Below are 20,967 nucleotides of genomic sequence, written 5' to 3'. Positions count from 1 at the left end.
AGTTCAGCCAAGTAACAGCATAAAAGTTCAGATAAAGCCTAAAATATAAGAGAAGATAGATGGTTTTCACAAGGGTTAACCATAAACCCCACCATTTGAAAGATTCAGCTATCATTAGAGCTAGAAGAAACAGATGATGGCTTGCAAGAAGAAGCCTCAAGCTTCTCCTTAGTGAGCTTCTCAGGTCCAATGCCGAGGCGAAGGCCAACCTGTTGCAGCACATTGATTGGCGTGGGCGGTGGGACAACATCTTGATTTGCATCTTGAGGAGGAGCCCGCGGCAGCTGTTCATCAGCTGTAACCTTGTGCTTATTTGGAGATTTTGCTGCAGGTTTCTTCAAAGGAGCAGACATGGCCGAAGAGGAATGCATGAAACCATCACGTAGGGCAGAGAGTCTGGCACTGCGTATGACCTCAGACTCAACTATCACATGCTTAGGTTTACGAGCTCGAACTAGGCGCCCAATCGGAGCAGCAGAGAAGTTGAAAGCAGACATCTCGATGCTACCTCTTTTAGCACTGCTTTGGTTTTCCCCGAAGAGGAAGGGATGATGCAGCAAAGTAGCGTAAGTATTTCCCTCAGTTTTTGAGAACCAAGGTATCAATCCAGTAGGAGGCTACGCGCGAGTCCCTCGCACCTGCACAAAACAAATAAATCCTCACAACCAACACAAATAGGGGTTGTCAATCCCTATAGGGCCACTTACGAGAGTGAGATCTAATAGATATGATAAGATAAGATAATATTTTTGGTATTTTTATGATAAAGATGCAAAGTAAAATAAAGGCAAAGTAAATAACTAAGTAGTAGGAGATTGATATGATAAAGATAGACCCGGGGGCCATAGGTTTCACTAGTGGTTTCTCTCGAGAGCATAAGTATTCTACGGTGGGTGAACAAATTATTGTTGAGCAATTGACAGAATTGAGCATAGTTATGAGAATATCTAGGTATGATCATGTATATAGGCATCATGTCCGAGACAAGTAGACCGACTCCTGTCTGCATCTACTACTATTACTCCACTCATCGACCGCTATCCAGCATGCATCTAGAGTATTAAGTCAAAAAAAAAGTAACGCCTTAAGCAAGATGACATGATGTAGAGGGATAGACTCATGCAATATGAAGAAAACCCCATCTTGTTATCCTCGATGGCAACAATACAATACGTGCCTTGCTGCCCTTACTGTCACCGGGAAAGGACACCGCAAGATTGAACCCAAAGCTAAGCACTTCTCCCATTGCAAGAAAGATCAATCTAGAAGGCCAAACCAAAGTGATAATTCGAAGAGACTTGCAAAGATAACCAATCATACATAAAAGAATTCAGAGAAGATTCAAATATTATTCATAGATAGACTTGATCATAAACCCACAATTCATCGGTCTCAACAAACACACCGCAAAAATAAGATTACATCGAATAGATCTCCACAAGAGAGGGGGAGAACATTGTATTGAGATCCAAAAAGAGAGAAGAAGCTATCTAGCTACTAACTATGGACCCGTAGGTCTGAGGTAAACTACTCACACTTCATCGGAGGGGCTATGGTGTTGATGTAGAAGCCCTCCGTAATCGATGCCCCCTCCGGCGGAGCTCCGGAACAGGCCCCAAGATGGGATCTCGTGGATACAGAAAGTTACGGCGGTAGAATTAGGGTTTTGGCTCCGTGTCTGATCGTTTGGGGTACGTGGGTATATATAGGAGGAAGAAGTACGTCGGTGGAGCAACAGGGGGCCCACAAGGGTGGAGGGCGTGCCTGGGGGGGTAGGCGCGCCCCTTACCTCGTGGCCTCCTGTTACGTGTCTTGACGTAGGGTCCAAGTCTCCTGAGTTGTATTCGATGAGAAAATCACGTTCCCAAAGGATTCATTCCGTTTGGACTCCGTTTGATATTCCTTTTCTTCGAAACCCTAAAACAGGCAAAAAACAACAATTCTGGGTTGGGCCTCCGGTTAATAGGTTAGTCCCAAAAATAATATAAAAGTGGATAATAAAGCCCAATAATGTCCAAAATAGTAGATAATATAGCATGGAGCAATCAAAAATTATAGATGCATTGGATACGTATCACTCGACAGCAGTCAAGGCTGAATCATCCATGGCACAGTCCTCATCAGCAGTGTCAAAACAAAGAGCACGAGCAACAGGAGGCTTCCTTGGAACAGACAGAGTCCGACGAGCAGGGGAAGGATGAAAAACCAGCTTGTTACTCATAGCAGAGTAAGAAAAAGAGACTTCCCAAGAGCGTTTTGACAATAAAATCGGTTTAAAAGGACTAAAGAACTGCAACCCTCGAGGAATATGCATTATATCAAAGATGGGCAGCATGCACTGAAAAGATCTAGTCCATTGCATCATCGGAGGAAGCTCTGGTCTGAAAACTGTCAACACTTGACCAATAACAACAGGAGGCTGGATAAGAGGAGGCACATAGGCTGCAATAATCCCTTGCGGATCGTTGACCGATCCCTCCGTAGAATCAACAGGACCAGAGTTCTTCAAAACCACTGACTCTTGAGAAGTAGGCTGAGCTTCATCCTCAAGAACTTCATCAATAATGACATTGTCCTCCTGGTTATCATGCTGTTGATCAGCATTGTGAGCATGAGGGGCCTCGTTCCATCCCAGTTCTGGAAACTCAGGCATGACAAAATTAACATCATCAAAAGGAATGTTTCCAGGCAACGGATGAGGGTTTCCATTGAACTGCATCGGATCTTCATCAGCTGGCAGAATATCAGCAAATTCTGCAGAGAGAACATAGATTGGTGTAGTCCAAGAAATACATGTAGCTCCAAAATCAGCATACTCACGAGAAACTACATCTCTAGGCACTTGTTGAGGGCTTGGGAAAGAAACATAAACCAAATTCCTGACCAGCCGAGGATCATCTTGATGCCAGATATGATAGCGACCAAAAGTGCTAACTGCCTCAGAGATATGCTGTGTAGTGCGGTAATCCAAAGGAACACCTAACAGCATAATCCAACCCCTACGAAAACCCTGAATGGCTCTGTGATTGATGCCTTGGTCATGTGGAACAAACTGAACAAAGTGGCCATTGCCAAGATCATAGGGAGGATGGTTCATAATAGCATGTCTAGATGCAGGAGATCGAAACTCAAACAAACCCACTCCCTCAATCCATTGCTGATCACTAAGAACATCACGGTGTAGCTGAGTCGTCACAAAACCACTAACTAGTTGCCGGAAGTGGTGAATCTGTTTAGGCGGCGGCGGAGGCTCAACAAAGCCAATGGCTAACTGCTCGTGTCGGCGCTCAGGTGCAATGGCCGGAGAATAGAAAGTCCGAGGCAGACGGGTTTGGAACAAAGTGGCCATTGAAGCACAAGTGTGGTACATGATCATGGTGCTACATTGAAGCACAAGTGTGGTAGAAGGATAGTAGCATTGCCCCTTCTCTCTTTTCTCTCATTTTTTTATTTGGGCCTTCTCTCATTTTTTTGGCCTCTTTTTTTCGGAGTCTCATCCCGACTTGTGGGAGAATCATAGTCTCCATCATCCTTTCCTCACATGGGACAATGCTCTAATAATGAAGATCATCACACTTTTATTTACTTACAACTCAAGAATTACAACTCGATACTTAGAACAAAATATGACTCTATATGAATGCCTCTGGCAGTGTATCGGGATGTGCAATGAATCAGGAGTGACATGTATAAAAGAATTATGAACGGTGGCTTTGCCACAAATACGATGTCAACTACATGATCATGCAAAGCAATATGACAATGATGGAACATCTCATAATAAACTGAACGGTGGAAAGTTGCATGGCAATATATCTCGGAATGGCTATGGAACTGCCATAATAGGTAGGTATGGTGGTTGTTTTGAGGAAGGTATATGGTGGGTTTATGGTACCGACAAAAGTTGTGCGGCACTAGAGAGGCTAGCAATAGTGGAACGGTGAGAGTGCGTATAATCCATGGACTCAACATTAGTCATAAAGAACTCACATAGTTATTGCAAAAATCTATTAGTTATCGAAACAAAGTACTACGCGCATGCTCCTAGGGGGATAGATTGGTAGGAAAAGACCATCACTCATCCCCGACCGCCACTCATAAGGAAGACAATCAATAAATAAATTATGCTCCGACTTCATCACATAATGGTTCACCATGCGTGCATGCTACGGGAATCATAAACTTTAACACAAGTATTTCTCAAATTCACAATTACTTACTAGCATGCCTCTAATATCACCATCTTCATATCTAAAAACAATCATAAGGAATCAAACTTCTCATAGTATTCAATGCACTCTATATAAATGTTTTTACTATATCCCTCTTGGAGGCCTATCATATTAGGACTAAATTTATAACCAAAGCAAATTACCATGTTGTTTAAGGACTCCCAAAATAATATAAGTGAAGCATGAGAGTTTAACAATTTTGTCGGTGTTCTAGGAACGGGGGTCCCCACATTTGCCTGCCTGCGGCCCACGGTGTGGCTCCTCCAGTGGGCTGGTACAGCCCATCTTCACCAGCAAAACACCCAAGACCCTCGCGAGGGGCCAAGCCTCACAAGGCGGATGACGCAAGACCTCCTCAGGGGCAGCCTCGCCAGGCTGGCTCGCAAGGAGCAGAGACATCAAGGCAAGGGGCACCTCGTGAGGTTCCCGTGATGTGAGCCATGACGACCAAGGCCAAGCAGGTGTCAAGCGAGCGCCAGCAGGCGTAGAGCACCACTTGCCTCTTTGGTGCTAAAGGAGTAGGCGCAGGCGAGGAGTCCCGAGGCATCAGGCAAAGGTTTCCATATCGGTGCAACAAGATCGAGACCAGCAGCACGGTAGGATGGAGGGCATCACGGAGCCCACGACGGCGTCATCACCAGAGCCTTTGGCAGGCGAAGACCAACTTTTGTCAGGATAGCTTGTACTAGCTATCCCCCTTCAAATTGGCTGTTGTGGGATCCCTTCCCGCCTAATATTTGGGAAGAGGACCAGGGCCTCTATAAATAGGACTGGCCATCACCATAGGTGAGGGAAGAGATCCATTCCACCCTCATACGCACAAGCTCATCGAGTTCAAGAACACCTCTCCTCAGGAGGTTGTTCTTCCCTTGTACTTGTTCATCCTCATCATACAAGGCAATCCACCACACCACACTGGAGTAGGGTATTACACCACATCGGTCGCCCGAACCAGTATAAACTCTTGTGTCCCTTGTTCTTCAAGTTCGGAGGGCTAGGTTTTTAGATTGTTGCGAGGGCGTGAGGGGGAAGGAAAGATCTTTGTGCGCACCCAGTGTTCGAACCTCAAGGGTTTTGCCGGAACCCGAAATCTGACATTTGGCACACCAGGTAGGGGTGTGCCGAAGCTTTCCTCCCGTCGACCCGTGCTCCGCCGCCTCCACACTCTGTCCCCATGGCATGCGCTGCTCTTCTAGCTCAGACGACGAGCACCCACAATGGTGCTAGGGGGCTCAGATCTTTCACCCTCGCCCTGCGGCGGGTGCAGTGGTCGCACAAGTTCAAGCCAGAGATGCCGCCTCACTACGATGGCGCGGCGGATCCATCGGCCTTCCTGCTGGCATACGAGGAGGTCGTCCTAGAAGCTAGAGGCGACGACAAGGTCATGGCCACCTGGTTCCCCATGGCCCTTGCTAGCATGCCGCACGCCTGGCTGCTCACCCTCCCAGAATCCCTAGTGCCGTCTTGGGAGGAGTTGTGCGGCCTCTTTGTCGCACGCTTTGCGGCACCAGCGCACATCGCCGTCGCAGCCCTCCTCGGTGGCTCACAAGCACCGCCCTCAGACCACCACACCAAGCAGTTCTTCCGCCAGATCGGTGCCACCACCACACAGTAGGGAGCTCCCCCAGGTTGGGCGGCTCCCAAGGCTGACCTCACCTTCGACTCGGGGGACCACCCCGTTGCCACCACTAGCTCGGGCGTGCTCCCAATGCTCTGCACGCCCACCATCTGCAACGTAGCCATCACCAAGACCCTCATAGATGGCGGGGCCGGCCTCAATGTACTCTCCGTCGAAACTTTCGGCTTGCTCCATGTGCCGCATGAACGGCTCCGCCCCACCAAGTCTTTCTTCGGGGTTGGCGGCAGCTCCACCAGCCCCCTGGGGCTGATCCGCCTTCCTGTGACCTTCGGCACCTGTGACAACTACCGCACTGAGCTTATCGACTTCGACATCGCCCGAATTGGCCTCCCGTACAACACCATCCTCGGGTACCCGGCCTTGGCCCAGTTCATGGAGGCTACCCATCCTGCTTATAACCTCATGAAGATGCTAGGGAGCAATGGCGCCCTCACCATGGCTGGAGATACCAAGGAGGCTCTGACGGCACTCAAGCTTGCCTTTAGGGCCGCCTTGGCGGCACGCCCGGCAAACGAGGCCACTCCCAGAGCCAAGGAGGCCGCACCAGCAAAAAAGAAGCAGTTGTTCACTCAAGATCAGGCCGAGACGAAGCAAGTACCGGTCGAGGAAGGTGGGCCCTCGGGGACCACCTTGACCATAGGCGCTAACCTCGACCCGGATCAAGAGGAGGCATTGGTGAGGTTCCTACACGCGAAAAAGGAGGTATTCGCCTGGGAACCCAAGCAGCTAGTAGGGGTCCCGAGGGGGGTGATCGAGCATCACCTAAGGGTGTGCCCGAATGTGCGCCCTGTGAAGCAGAAGGCGCAGTGGCAGTCAATGGAGAAGCAGTCCTTCATCGTCCAGGAGATGCGCAAGCTGGAAGCAGCAAGCGTCATTCGCGAGGTACGGTACCCAGAGTGGCTGGCGAACCCCGTCGTCATGCCAAAGAAAGGCGGAAAGAAGCGCATGTGTGTCGACCTCACCAATCTCAACAAGGCCTGCCCCCAAGACCCGTTCCCACTTCCGCGCATCGACCAGATTGTCGACTCCACCACCGAGTGCGCCATGCTGTGTTTCCTGGACGCGTTCTCGGGCTACCACTAGATCAAGATGGCAGGGGAGGATGTGGAGAAGACGGCCTTCCTGACCCCGTGTGGGGTGTACTGCTACACATGCATGTCGTTCGGGCTGCGCAACGCAGGAGCGACCTTCCAACGGCTGATGCGCATCGCCCTAGGTCAGCAGCTCGGGAGAAATCCTGAAGCCTACATCGACGACATCGTGGTAAAATCTCAGGAGGCGAGAACTTTGATTCAGGATCTGGAGGAAACCTTCACAAGCCTGCGCCAGGTGGACCTGCGGCTCAACCCGGAGAAGTGCGTGTTCGGTGTACCCTCCGGCAAACTGTTGGTCTTCCTCGTGTCCCACAGGGGGATCGAGGCTAACCCGGAGAAGGTCAAGGCGATAGAGGACATGAGCCCACCGCAAACTCGATAGGAAATGCATAAGCTTGCGGCCTGCGTGACCTCGCTAGGGCGCTTCATCTCCAAGCTGGGGGAGCGCGCCTTGCCATTCTTCAAGCTGATGAAGAAGAAGGGCCCGTTCGAGTGGACCCCGGAGGCCGACCTGGCGTTTCAAGACCTCAATAGATACCTGCCAGCCCTCTAGTGGTGGCGCCCCGCCCCCTCGAGCCCCTGGTGCTTTACCTTGCCGTCACTCCTTACTCCGCCAGTGCGGCACTGGCAGTGGTCCGGGAAGAGCGCCAGGCCAAGGGCCCGCCGCGCTGTACCGTCACCTCCAGCCGGGGCGATACGTCACCATTAGGATACCACGGAGGCTATGACAACGTCAACAAATGACCAGGCCCAGTGTCGGTGTCAAAACCGGCGGATCTTGGGTAGGGGGTCCCGAACTGTGCGTCTAAGGCGGATGGTAACAGGAGGCAGGGGACACGATGTTTTACCCAGGTTCGGGCCCTCTTGATGGAGGTAAAACCCTATGTCCTGCTTGATTAATATTGATGATATGGGTAGTACAAGAGTAGATCTACCACGAGATCATGGAGGCTAAACCCTAGAAGCTAGCCTATGGTATGATTGTTGTTGTATATCATCTATCGACTAGCCTGGCCTCGGTTTATATAATGCACCAGAGGCCTAGGATAACAAGAGTCCTAGCCGAATACGCCGGTGGGGAGGAGTCCTTATCTTGATCGCCAAGTCTTGTGGAATCTTCCTTGTATGCGGCAGCTGTCCGAACTGGCCCATGAGTATACGACCATGGGGGTCCTCGGCACAATCTAACAGATCGGGAGATGACGTGGTGAGTACCCCCTAGTCTAGGACACCGTCAGTAGCCCCCTGAACCGGTCTTCAAGTTAGGGACGCTCCTCGATTCTTCTGAACCATTCTTCATCTTCGGTCGTCGGTCTTGAAAACTGGTTCAACAAATCTTCTCATCTTCGATCTTGAGGATCGCCGAAATGCATTCGACGACTTTACACGTCGGGTATCCGAGGAGCCCCTTTAAGTTTCCGGCCTTTATCAATGCCTTGTTATTTTTATGCCACACCTCGGGTTTGAAGTTGTTCCCGGGAGGCGGCGTCCTCTTGCGTCCGAGCTCCAACGCTGGACTACATTCGAGGTATCTTTTGCAGCCGAGCACCAACACCGGACCGCTTCCTAGCTCTAATGCCGGAATGTATCCGAGCTCCAACGCCGGACTATGTATCCGAGCTCCAACTCCGGACTGTATCCGAGCTCCAACGCCGGACTATGTATCCGAGCTCCAACGCTATACTGTATCCGAGGTGTCATAAATCACCTTGGTTCAAAGAAATTTGAAGGAGTTTAGTCGAGCTTAATGCCGGAAATGCCCTCTATGGAGCCAGCCACTAGCGCCCGAGCTTTATGCCGGACTGCTTCCGAGGTGGTGCACCACCCCGAATGTGGGCCAATTTTTGTCAATATTTTTGATTGGTGCAATTTTATTCTCTGCCGAGATATATAGCCAGTAGCCCTCAAGGTGGGTATCGGTCTAAAACCCGAGATGCACATGAAGGATGACATAAGACCGCTGATCCTAGTAGCCGCTGAGACTCAGGTTGATTTGCAAAATCGGTCTGAGGATCAAGTCCTAGCTCAGCAGAATACTTCGGGACACAAAAAGCGGCGTGTTCAGTCCTCGAGCCTCAGGTTGGGTGCGGCCGACCAACCTGAGGATCAAAATCTCCTCAGAAACTGTATTACACTTAAAATTTTCTGCATTGGACAGGCAATGCAGTAGCCCCCGAGACACTGGTCGGGTGGCAACACCAGATCAGGGGATCGATGTGCCCCTTTAATATTTGTAAATAATAAGCCTGAAGCCCAGTGTCCCCGATCTTTAATGCGGGCACGGGTGGCCGAATTAAGGATTGATATCCATAGTAAAATCACAAATTATGTGTAATGACTCTATGTATCCAAGTACTTTACGTCATTAATGCTCGGATCCGCATTGTACAAAACTTTGTTGACCGACCATTGGCTTCCACCTCCTCGGCCAATAGCCGAGGAGTGTTTGTCCTACTTTATAAAGCCTTTATGAGGGCAAAGATTTACAACAAACAAGGAAATCTGGCCATACGGTTTTATAAACAAAGGTACGCAGAGAGATATGTTATATTACTATTTAACAGAAGAAATGTCTTCCAAAGAAAATAGTCCTGCTATCGGTTCCTTTCTTTGGGTTGTCATGCCAAGCATGATCATGAAACCTCAGCTCCAATGTAAGAGCAAAATATCGAGGATTTAGTTTGGGAGGCCAGTTAATAGCCCTCGGTAGTGTTCGGCGACAGTCGATGTCAAGCCGTAAACATTTCGGCCATTGTTATGAATGGCCCGTCATTTAACACCGTCATCGGATCGCTGACCAGTTTACGCTTATTGTGACAGTCAGTTTTCGGCTTTCTCCACTGAGGTGCTTAACCATGTGAGATGGAAGCACAATCGCAGTGGTTCTCCCTTTGCACACCTAGCCGAACAAAGCGGAACGTAGGAGGCAAGCGCAGGAGACGGGCAACCCAACTATTGACCGAAGACACAATTCGAAACCGATGCATATATATAGCAATATCTGAGAATGTTTTTGCCGAATCTCTAAAGGTGTCCGGCGTTGCACTGCGAGACTTGTGCTGAAAACACACAAATGGTTTAAAAGTGCCATAAGCTTGGAAAACCAAAAAATCGTCAGTAAAAACTTGACGTCCGAACAAGATCAAGTGTTCGGTGCCAATCCTAAAATTGGCCTTAGCAAAAGAAGTGCTTCTGTCGTGCTTTAACATGATACATCCTATCTCAAGACTTCAAGCGGGTCAGCCTATGGCTTCAACCTCCTATCCCGAGGGCGGAGTACTTATCATTAGGCCAGTTTAGCAAACTAAACTCTAGCGGCTTTGAGAGAGAAATTAGGCTCCTCGGCTAGTGACCACACGCTCGTGTCGAAAAAAGGAGTGATAGATAATAATAATAATAATAATAATAATAAAACTTTGCAACGACTAAGAAGAAGAACACTTATCATAAAATGGCTCATATAAATTTAAGAGCCCCCAAGTGACTTGGGTAAAAGAATGATTACATGTACCGAAGTACTTATATCATATCTATGTTCAACCGAACTTTAAACGCGTCTTAACCGACCGTCGGCTTCTCCCTCTTCGGTCAAGGACCGAAAAGTGTTATGTACTCCATCTGTCAAGAATATCGACGGTGTTTCCAATAACTAGGCAATCAGGCCATAAGGCTGTAACAGACAAAGCGCGCTCAGGGAACTTATGCTATATTACTGCGAAGTGTAAGAAGCATCTTCGAAGAAAATAGTACCCCCATCGATACCTTTCTTCGGTGCTCATTGTTATTATGAGACTTGTGCAATAGATTTTTTGTACTCATGAGTTTCGTTGTGTGCCGACCATCATTGAAAACTATAAGAGCGCTAGCTTTCGGCTTCACCCAGTCTGAGGTCCGGCTCGGATGACCCGATCGTGACAATCACAGAGGTGCTCCCTTTACTCCCTAGCTGAACAATCAGGAACGTAGGGGTAAACACAGGAGTGAGGCAACCCAGCTTGCAAATCGCTTAAGTCAATATGGTGCATATTGTGGCATAATACACGAATAAGGAACGAAGCCGTACAAGTATAATCATATGCAAGAGGAAAAGCTTCATGAGGGAAGCCCCCAAATGAATTGGGTATTTGAATTTATGCGTCACAAAGAAAGTTTGGACAAGGAAATTTTTTACAAGCAACTTTTTTCCAAAAAGTATAATGCTTGGTCGAACGGAACACAAGTTAGAAATTGAAGCTTTGAGCATGAAAGCGACTTAGCTGGTTAATGTGTTCGGTATTGATGACGCGGTCCGAGCTTGATGCGGGGCAAGGTTCCATCCCCCAAGCTGGTCCCGAGGTGGCGGAGCGGAGAGCTCGACATGGCGAAGTGGTGACATAGCACGGTCAATGCAGACCGGCAGAGTGACGCCGAAGTCCCCGGATCATTTTCCTGTGCACAAAAAATAGTGCAAACCGGAGATAATAGTAATAATGATAATTAAAAAAATCGTTGCATAATAAATAATTTATGCAAAGTAAGTAATAAAAGAAATATGGCCTGGCGCCGAAGTCAATGTCGATGCAGGGCATCGGCGTGATGCGGTAAAGGCATTGCAAAGCCTGAATTCGCAGGTCGGTCCGAGCTCCGGATGCGGCGTTCGCCAGACTATGTACGGAAACTGACCGAACCACCATGCGACTGTCGTCAATGCGGCCACCATTTGATAGACCTGTGTACATATGATGGACAAACCAGAGTAATAATTCCTTGGGAAAAATGAACCCAAACAAGCAAAAAATACTGGGATTAATAGCACCTGGTTTATTTGTTGTAGCAATCTGAAGGAAGGTGATTCCTAAAATTGGGACTCGATCCGCGCACCCATTGCCTGATGGGCGATAAAACGACGGCATGGCAATGCTGGCAAAGGTTGGCTCGCCGAAGCAAAGCCCTCGGCCCAGCTAACGTGACGGAGCTGGTCGGCTAGTGACGCCGAAGTGTCCGGAGTAGGTTGATGAAGAGATGGCGAAGCCCCCGGTCCAGCCGAGATGTTGAAGCCTCGATGTTAGCCGATGAGTTGAAGTAGGTCGGCGTGATGGACACCAGCTTGAAGAAGCAATAGTGCGGCCCTGCCGATGCAGGTCATGACGTGGTCGATGCCGGCTTGATGAAGCGACCGTGCGGCGATGCCGGTATGCCCGCTCCGTGTAATCCGTGGGGCGGCGATGTTGGTGATGATTTATCCTTCGCGATGCCGGACTCTTGTTCAGCTTGCCGAGATGATGATCCGAAGAAGTTGAGCTCGGCTCAACAAAGTGACGACGTGTCTAGCGTAGGTCGGCAGCCGTGGAGCAATATTGCCGGACTGGTTTGACACCAGCATGGTGTTGAAGATCATGTTCAAAAGATCTTAAAGTTAGTGGGATGTGTTTGGGAACAAAACACAATACCCCATACAAAACTTCCTTTAAAAGGGATGTCCGAAATCCCGTTCATAAAAAAGACGAACTCGGGATGGATTTGTTTTCGCGCAGAAAACAGATCCGAAAAGTGATGCACTAATCGGAAGGTTCCCGGAGTTTGGACGGTCGGATCGAGCTGAAATTATAGGAATTCCGCAACCGATCAATGGTTGGATCTTCCAAAGGACGTCCGAGCTAGAAGCTGGACACCACGCCCTAAACTCATCCAGATTCCCATCCAGATTTGACAGGGCTCCGGTATATCGTGGATTGCCAGAGATTCCTCCATCGGAACTCGACAAAATTTTCCAGGGTTGTTGTAGACTCAATTCCGCACAATTCCACCAAAGCGATCGTTAAAAAGACACTTGAGGAGGTGGTGGCGGCGGACACAAGTTTGATGTCCAGAAAACAGCACGGTCACCCGAGGGCAATGTTGACGTTGAGCCCCTGGGCTCCCTAGATGATTCCTCCATGACCTTGATAGAGATTGAAGTTGATGTTTATAAAGGCCCTCATCCGAACATGACGATCGGAGGTAGGGCACAGTCCTTGGTCAAACCAAGGTGACCAGTCGAGCTGGTGACGAAGATGCCGAAGTCGCAGTTGATCTGCAGGTGAGCCATCAACCTTTTGCCGAACACACAGCGGAACTCTCAATGAAAGCACCAATGTCAGTGTCAAAACCGGCGGATCTCGGGTAGGGGGTCCCGAACTATGTGTCTAAGGCGGATGGTAACAGGAGGCAGGGGACACGATGTTTTACCCAGGTTCGGGCCCTCTTGATGGAGGTAAAACCCTACGTCCTGCTTGATTAATATTGATGATATGGGTAGTACAAGAGTAGATCTACCACGAGATCATGGAGGCTAAACCCTAGAGGCTAGCCTATGGTATGATTGTTGTTGTATATCATCTATCGACTAGCCTGGCCTCGGTTTATATAATGCACCAGAGGCCTAGGATAACAAGAGTCCTAGCCGAATACACCGGTGGGGAGGAGTCCTTGTCTTGATCGCCAAGTCTTGTGGAATCTTCCTTGTATGCGGCAGCTGTCCGAACTGGCCCATGAGTATATGGCCATGGGGGTCCTCGGCCCAATTTAACAGATCGGGAGATGACGTGGTGAGTACCCCCTAGTCCAGGACATCGTCACCCGGCATGGCGGCATCCTCGGGCCTGCAAAGCCCCCAATGGAAGACCAGGCTCCCGAGGTCCCATCACCTCAGGAGACGCCCCGACCTCCGGCAAGTGCAGGCTCCATCGATGCTCCCGCCCTCGTCGAGCACCCAGTGTACTTCGTCAGCACGGTGCTACGGGATGAAAGGGCGTGATACCCCATGCCACAGAAGCTTCTACTCGCGCTCCTGGTGGCCTCACGTAAGCTGCGCCATTACTTCCCAGGCCACCCGATCAAAGTCGTCTCGGCTTACCCACTTGAGAGGGTCCTCCGGAGCCCTAATGCCGCGGGAAGGTTCGCCAAGTGGAATATCGAACTTCAGGCATTTCAGCTCGAGTTCAGCACAACCAGGGTCATCAATGGGGCCTCCCTGGCCGACTTCATGGCTGAATGGACCAACGTCCCAGAACCTGAAGATGGCAGGAGCTCGTCTCTCTCACCAAGAAGTGAAGCACCGGATGGTTGGGTCATGTACTTGGACGGCGCCTTCGCGCGCCAAGGCGTGGGGGCTGGAGCCGTGCTCATCTCGCCCACCCAAGATAAGCTCTACTACACCGTGTAGCTCTGCTTCCGGCAGGGCGAGAAGGTCTCCAACATTGCGGAGTACGATGGGTTAATCGCCGGTCTCAAGGCAGCGGCGGCCTTGGGAGTGAAGTGTCTCACCATCAAGGGTGATTCCCATCTCCTCATCAACTTCTCCAACAAGGTGTACGAACCAAGGGACGAGCACATGGAAGCGTACCTCGCGGAGGTGCGTAAGATGGAGAAGCAATTCTTGGGCCTAGAACTGCAGCACATCCCACGCGGCACCAACAAGGAGGCTGATGAAATCGCCAAGAGGGCGTCAAGGCGGTTACCCCAAGAACCTGGTGTCTTCAAAGAACGACTCTTAAAGCCTTCGGTGACCCCTGCGGCCACGGAGACTACATCACCTCGAGAAGAGCTCCCTCAACTACCAACCTCGGGAGCCCCAGCTTGCGGCCCGGCCTCAGGAGCGCGCCTGCTCCTGGCGCTCGAGCCTCAAGAGGGGTGCTGGACCGAGGAATTCAAGGTGTATCTGGTGCGTGGGACACTGCCGGAGAAGGAGGAAGACGCGGAGCGTGTGGCCCGTCAGGCTATGACATACTTTATCCAGGACGGTGAGTTGTACAGAAAACGACCAAATGATGTTTCCTTGAGATGCATCTCCAGGGAGCAGGGGAGCGAGCTGCTGGCTGACATACATGGTGGAGACTGCGGTCATCACTCCTCGTCGCGTACCCTGGTCGGCAAGGCGTTCCGCAGCGGGTTCTACTGGCCCACGGCACTCAAAGATGCGACCGAGCTGGTAAAGTCCTGCGAGGCCTACCAATTCTACGCCAAGCAGATCCATCAGCTGGCTCGGGGCCTCCAGACCATCCGGCACTCGTGGCCATTCGCGGTCTGGGGGTTGGATATCCTAGGCCCGTTCCCTCGAGCGCCTGGGGGCTACTGCTACCTCTACATCGCCGTCGACAAGTTCACCAAATGGGCAGAGGTGGACGCCGTCCGCACCATCTCGGTCGGGTCTGCAATTAAGTTCATCAAGGGGATCGTGAGCCGGTTCGGGGTCCCTAACCGCATCATCACCGACAATGGTTCATAGTTCACAAGCAATCTCTTCAAGACATATTGTGCTAACCTTGGAACACGGATCTGCTACGCTTCGGTTGCACACCCCAGGAGCAACGGCCAGGCCAAACGCGCCAATGCGAAGGTCCTGAGAGGCCTCAAGACTAGGACATTCAAGAAGAAGCTCGAGGCCTGCGGCAGGGGCTGGCACGACGAGCTCCAGTCCGTGCTATGGTCCATCCGCACCACCGCCACCAAGCCAACAGGAGAGACCCCTTTCTTCCTCGTCTCAGGAGCAGAAGCGGTTCTCCCTCAAGAGGTCAGCATCGCTCCGCGCGGGTCCTGGCGTTTGATGATGTGCAGCAGGACGCCATGTGGGGGATGGACCTCGTGTTGGGCGAGGAACAACGCCGTGAAGCCTCGCTTCGAGCGGCAAGATACCCGCAGGCGCTGTGACAGTACCACTATCGCAGCGTCCGCCCCAGGACGCTCGAGGTGGGTGATCTCATCCTGAGGCGGGTGCTCTCCAGGGAAGGGCTGCACAAGCTTTCGCCCATGTGGGAGGGCCCGTTTAGGATCGCCCGCGTCTCCAGGCTTGGCGTCGCACACCTGGAGACGCAGGACGGGATCCCCATCCAGAACGCCTGGAACATCCAGCACCTCCAGAAGTTCTACCCATGAAGCAAGGCCGAGTACCTTTGAAGGTCTCCGCTCGTGACACTCTCACGTAATAATGAGTGGGGCTGTACATGCCCCGGAGTCTCAGGAGTGTCGCCCTCAGGCCTCGTGGGCTCCCGCCCACGTCCTAGTGGCAGCAATTAGCTCCGCGCTAGTGAGAAGACTAGACTAGGTGCCGGACGCGGCTTTTCATTTGCTTTCTGAAGTTGGCTTGCCCCTTTGCCTTTAGTGAAATTTGGAGTTATGGCGTTTCTCATTGGTTTGGTTGAACCCCCTCTTCTTTCCGATCATTGCCACGATCCATTGTTCCTTCGCGAGGGAGGGCGGCAGTTGCCCGATGCTATCTCTCGCACGCCCCGCGAGGGGGGCTAGATAGGCAGTACGGGCGTGCGCACTTCCCTGGTCTTCGCGAGGCATCCTCGTGTGAGCTTGTGGTCGGCGCATCCCCCTTTTTAGTCCGTGCCCCACGGGTACCGCGACGCGGTGCGTTTGGCCATAACCATCCCATACCTGAGGCTTTGCGCAAGAAAGGCTATGGATTTCTTGATGACTTTTTGCAGCTTCGCGGTATCACCCAAATCAACAGCGGGGAAATCTCACCAGGTATCCAGAGACACGCGCCCTCATGAGGTCAAAGCTGCCCCGGACGCATCAAGCTAAGTTGCCCCCTCTACACCCGTAAAAAGAATAGATCTCACAACACGACCCGGAAACAATAAACGCACCATAAAAGCAACATAAGCACCACGGTTCATTACAGGGCCTCGCAGGGCCCCGAATTCATTTCTGACAATGTAGGGGAAAGGGAAGAAGAGGACAAGCAAAGGCGGCTCCTACGACGCGGCTGCTCATGAGGGTCGGCCCCGCTCTCAGCCAGAGCCTTCCTCACGCTTCACCAGGGCGCGATGGCTGGATGACCCGCCACCATCCTCGAAGCGGGCCCGATGGCTGGTCGTAGCCGCCGCTGCTGGAGCTTTCGCGGAGGAGGAGCTGCCGTAGCTGGGCGAACCGCGGTCGCCGCTGACGGGAAGGTCGCCCTCGTGCTCGTCGCGGCTATTGCCAAGGCCAAGCACCTTGCCACCATCGTCGTCGTCTTCAGGGCATCATCCAGCACGGCGACCATCTTCCCCGAACACCCTCATGAAGAGGGTCACAGCGCCATCATACTTGAAGTGGAGGGTGCACCGCCTGCCCAGGTCGTGCGCGCGGGCAAACGTCTGCCAGGCCATCACCAAGGCCAAGCACCTCACCACCGTCATTGTCGTCTTCAGGGCAGCATCCAGCACGGCGACCATCTTCCCCGAACACCCTCACGAACAGGGTCGCAGCGCCATCATACTTGAAGTGGAGGGCTGAAAGGATCGAGAAGAAGTGTCTAGAGGGGGGCTGAATAGACTCTTAGCAATAAAAGTTGCAGCTTTTAATTTCTTTAGGTTGAAGTGGAGTTTTAGCACAAGTTCACACATTTATAATACATATCAAGCAAACATGACAAGAGTATATAAGCAGCGGAAAGTAAAGCATCCAAGTTGCAAGAATGTAAAGGGGGATTGGAGTGTGCAAATGCAATTGGAGACACGGAGATTTTTTATCCGTGGTTCCAATAGGTGGTGCTATCATACATCCACGTTGATGGAGACTTCAACCCACAAAGGGTAACGGTTGCGCAAGTCCACGGAGGGATCCACCCACGAAGGGTCCACGAAGAAGCAACCTTGTCTATCCCACCATGGCCGTCACCCAAGAAGGACTTGCCTCACTAGGGTAGATCTTCACAAAGTAGGAAATCTCCTTGCCCTTACAAACTCCTTGGTTCAACTCCACAATCTTCACAGAGGCACCCAAGTGACACCTAACCAATCTAGGATACACCACTCTCCAAGAGGTAACAAATGGTGTGTTGATGATGAACTCCTTGCTCTTGTGCTTCAAATGATAGTCTCCCCAACACTCAACTCTCTCTCATAGGATAGGATTTGGTGGAAAGATGATTTGAGTGGAAAGCAACTTGGGAAAGGCTAGAGATCAAGATTTATGTGGTTGGAATGGAATATCTTGACCACAACATAAGTGTAGGTGGTTCTCTCTCAGAAAATGTATGTTGGAAGTGTAGGCATGTTCTGATGGCTCTCTCTTTGAATGAAGAGTGGGTGGAGGGGTATATATAGCCTCCACAGAAAATCTAACCGTTACACACAATTTACCAAACTCGGTGGGACCTAATCATGAAACTTGGTAGACCAATTTAGTTCATAATGTGACCGTTAGGATTTTCGGTGGGACCGACTTGATCAACTCGGTGGGACCGTTGTGCTAGGGTTAGGGTAAAGCCTCATCTCGGTTGGACCGATTACACAAACTCGGTGGAACCGATTTTGGTAATAAGCCAAACAGAGAGTTGGCCAGGCAAACTCGGTGGGGCCTATTTCATATTTTGGTGAGACCGAAATTAATGTAATAGGCAACAGAGAGTTTGCAAGCCCATCTCGGTGAGACCGAGATCCTATCGGTGAGACCGAATTGATTAGGGTTTCTGGCAGTGGCTTGTGTCAAGTGAACTCGGTGGCGCCGGATAGATCAAAATGGTGGGGCTGAGTTTGACTTTTGGTTTGGGACATATTTGGATGTGAGAAAGTAGTTGAGGGTTGTGGAGCATATCACTAAGCACTTTGAGCAAGCAAGCCATTAAGCAACACCTCACCCCCTCTTAATAGTATTGGCTTTCCTATGGACTCAATGTGATCTTGGATCACTAAAATAAAAAATATAGAGTCTTATGCTTTGAGATTGAGCCAATCCTTTGTCCTCGGCATCTTGAAGGGGTTCCACATCCTCTAGTCCATGCCACTCCATTGTTGAACTTATCTGAAACATACTAGGTAAAAGCATTAGTCCAACAAGAGATATGTTGACATTAATTACCAAAATCATCCAGGGAGCACTTGTGCTTTCAATCTCCTCCTTTTTGGTAATTGATGACAACATACATCAAAGCTTTAGATAAAGATATAGAGAATAACAAGTAAAGCTTTGGAAAGACATGTAACATGCATAGGCTCCCCCTACATGTATGCAATCATGTAAATATGGAATATAGGAGCGTGTGAATGCATAAGCATGACAGAGTAAGCATGTGTTACATGTATCTTGGCTATATGCATCAGAGCAAATGATGTGAGTATAGGGAATGTACCTTCATGCTCATGAGTCCTTCTTGCAAACAGTATGTACATCAGCAAGAAAATCCTCATGCACATGAGTGTGATGCATATACTTACCTTGTGGTCTTGAGTTGTCTTAGGAAGGAATGAACCTAGTAAACAAGGTTAGATAACACAGATACATCTACTAGCCAGAGCAAACAAAGAAACCACAGGAATACCAAGACTGGGATGACATGTAGAGAGTGAGTACTGAGTACTCTATTGGATATAGACATGTCCCCAAAGGTAAAGATGTGCAAAGAATTCACGGATTTCCTTCCCTTAGATGTCTTGCTCCCCCTGAATCTAGCATGGGATACTGGGAGAAGATAGGGAACAGAAAAACTGAGCAAAGAAAAGAAATAGAGCTAATGCAAACAATCAACTATGAACATGTATTTCCCCTCTTAAAGACATGTGACTTCTCTCCTCTTGAACACCAAGCATCTGGGGTTTCTTACACTCTCCCCTGAGTATTCTCTCCCCTACAGAAATGATTAAGCTTTAATGAGCTCTCTCTCTCTCCCCCTTTGACATCAACTTCTAAGAAGGGTTCTTTTGGATTTTTGTTACAAATGGGTTTGGTCCTTGAGTCACAAAGCAAATCAGCAAGTCGAATGTGATGCTGGTAGAGGACAAGAATCATTGAGTGGAGTTGGAGCAAAAAGAATGCAGAAACAAGTGGAAGTCTGTCTTTCCTGTAGTGAAATCAGTAGCACCGAGTTGTGTGCTTCGGTGGAGCCGAAAGGATTCAGTTGGACCGAAGGAAACAAACCGGTGTGACCGAGTTCATCACAGTGAAAACACTTGTCACCTCAGCTCACTAGGCAGGTAAAATCTCACAAGGATTTGCAAGGAATTTGCTAAAAGATTTGCAATGAATTTGATGCAGGGAATGCAGAACAAAACAAAGAAAAGAAAAATCTAGATGAAGTCACAAATGGAAGGGGAATAAACATGCAAGGGACAAATGAAAAGAACAAATGCAAAAACTCAGAGAAACACTAGAGAACTTCATCTAGAATTGGGAGGTGACTGAGTCACCTATGTTAGAGTATTTTGACTGAGGAGTCAAGTGAAAACACTTGATCATAGGTCATACTCATCGTTTAAGCTCAAAATGGGGTTACCATTTTTCGTTAAGCATTTGATGTATTCACATCTTGTTGAGTTGCTTTAACCTACCACTTGAGGTTAAGCTTCTCTAAGATGGAATGACATACCTTGGGTGGTGGTGTTGATCCTAGTCATGTAGTCGAACTTGTGTGAGTTGCTCGAGGTTAATGTAGTTGATCAAGAGTGGAGAGCACCACTTGTAATTTGAGTTCATCTACCTACATGGGTTAGTTTTGCAAGGAAGAGCACTTGTGTATCCAAAATGACAATTATGAAATTCTATACATATAATTTGTCAAAGGATATGTTGAAGGGTTCCGTGCTTCCTTGCCATCGACCACCGTATTGTAGAGACTTGGTGATGTAGAGATTGCTCAAGATGTGAGAGAGTTGCAATATCATAGATTTAGATTCATCCAAGTTCCTACAAGGGTTAGATAACATGCAAGGGTGCAAATATATCCAAGACATGCGAATAGCATTATGAAAGAAATATCAAGGATTAGTCATAGATTCATGCCTGGCATGTATCCAAATGGAGTTCCTACTCCAAGTTTGAAGCATCAATGATCTTCAACTCACCTCTCAAACGACAAAAGACTTTCTCATCAAGTAGTTTGGTGAATATATCCGCCAATTGCTTATCGGTACGAACATGCTTAAGATCAATGTCCCCTTTAGAAACATGATCTCGAATGAAATGATGACGAACTTCAATATGCTTAGTTCGAGAATGTTGCACGGGATTGTGAGCAATCTTAATAGCACTTTCATTATCACAAAGCAATGGAACA

Source organism: Triticum urartu, chromosome 5A (assembly GCF_056163025.1).
Source record: "Triticum urartu cultivar PI428250 chromosome 5A, HENAU_Tu73, whole genome shotgun sequence".
Taxonomy (NCBI): Eukaryota; Viridiplantae; Streptophyta; class Magnoliopsida; order Poales; family Poaceae; genus Triticum; species Triticum urartu.
The sequence above is the reverse complement of the archived record's forward strand: the minus strand, read 5'-3'. Positions refer to the sequence as shown.